This window comes from Oryzias melastigma, unplaced genomic scaffold (assembly GCF_002922805.2).
Source record: "Oryzias melastigma strain HK-1 unplaced genomic scaffold, ASM292280v2 sc00349, whole genome shotgun sequence".
NCBI classification, from domain to species: Eukaryota; Metazoa; Chordata; class Actinopteri; order Beloniformes; family Adrianichthyidae; genus Oryzias; species Oryzias melastigma.
The window spans coordinates 1-1,975 of record NW_023416947.1 but is presented as its reverse complement, the minus strand read 5'-3'; positions in this window follow the sequence as shown (position 1 = coordinate 1,975).

Below are 1,975 nucleotides of genomic sequence, written 5' to 3'. Positions count from 1 at the left end.
GTTAGTAACGCCGTTATACTTAAACGGCGTTAGTCCCAACACTGTTTGTGAGCAATGGACATGTTAAAAATATAACCTTGGCTTCTCTGCAACCATTATTGTATGGTTTGACAAACTCTTCCCAAAGGAACCCACAGGATTATAGATAGATACAAAAGAGTGTCGGTAAGTTCCTGCAGATGCTCTTCAGGGAGTGGATCAGCAGAACAGTTCCTCCCCATGGTCACTGGTGGCAGATCATCTCATTTTATGCAATCATTGTTTTTAGGTTATTTTGATAAAGAATGATAAAACACATCTGGGTTACCTCTTTGATTTGATCCTGTTGGATTTCACAGCTACCAACAGTCTGTTCCAGTCACTGAGTTATTACCATTCACATGCTCTTCATACAACTCTGTGCTTCATTTATGGGAGGAGTTCTCAAAGAAGCATCTTGTGGCCCTCAATAGATAACCATCATATAAACATAACCAGCTGTACGTTGCTTGAAAAACATTTTTTTTTGTGGTTTCTGGGACATCTGCAGGTATTAAGGTAATTAAACCCAGATGCCAATGGTAACATGTATTACTTTCACCACTAGAGGGCAGACAACATTTTATATGTTACTGTCTGCAGAGAAAGGAGCAACTATGATGACGGCAGGAGGAATGGAGTCAGAGCTGGAGGATGAGCAGATTTCTTTGAGGAAAAAACATGTTGGTGAGGAGAAAAAACACTTTCAAGCTAGAAATGCTTACTTAGTCGTACCTCATGAGCTGGATAAACTCATGTGACTGATTCACGAGATGTAAATGGAGTGTTCAAAGGATTCAATAGATCGTCACTATGCTACAAACCATAAAACTATGACAAAGCAAGGAGCACAGCTATAAACTCCAGCAACTACAAGGAGGCTACGCTGGACAGCAGAAAATATTGTAATGTTTTGTGGGGTTCCCAGACAGGGAATGATCATGTCAGTCAGAAGCCGGAATCACAAGAGACATTCCTCAAAATATCATGTGCTTTATTAAAAACCCTAAAACAGCAATCCTAAAACAGTGGAGGAGGGAAGCATGCAGAATAAATAGAGTTCCGTAAAAACCACAGTGACAAGTTCCACTTCACAGCAACATTAAAACACCGTCTAGCTGAGGCCCTACTAAAAGGGGAACTAAAATCCCTGCGGGCCAGCCCTCCCCATAAAATGATTAGGTGCACTAAAACAACAAGAGTCTTTAAAACAGGCCTGTGTTGAAAAGTGCTACTTAGCTCGCCCAGCTGACGAGACCCATACCCTGGGGGTCTAAGAGCGCCGTCCGGCTCCCCGGGGTATGACTGCTCCGGGTGGCAGAGATGATCAGCAGCGTAAATGGTAAATGGCGTATACTTGTATAGTGTTTTCTACCCTCCTTCGAGGGCCCAAAGCGCTTCACAGTCACAGACACATTCACACATTCACACATTGGTGGTGGCTCCACTGCTGAACACTGGCGCCAACCTCCCACCAGAGGCAATTGGGGGTTCAGTGTCTTGCCCAAGGACACTTCAACACATGGGAGGGCAAGGCGGGAATCGAACCCGCTCACTTCTGATCAGGAGTCGACCGCCCTACCGCTGCACCACGGCCAGAGCATTCCTGGGGTCAGAGCATTGGCGACCAGCTCACTTCTAGTCCCGGCTTTGCTCTTTCTAAAGAAGGTCCAGCCTCCCCTCCTCGCACTGGAACAGCTCCTCCTCTCTACCTGTCTTCACCGCCGGCAGCCCTAAGCAGCAGCGAGCGGCACCCTCCCCAAAAGGTTGAGTGGGTGGCAGCTCAGGCAGAATGCTCTCGCAAAGGTCCTCACTGCTTCTCTTTTAATCAGTTCATCAATCAGTTTATCATCAGGTGAAAATGATCATCACCTGTGCTGGCTGTTGCATCATCCACACAGTGATGCTGCAGATTAGGGCTGCCACAAACGATTATTTCAATAGTCGACTAATCTCC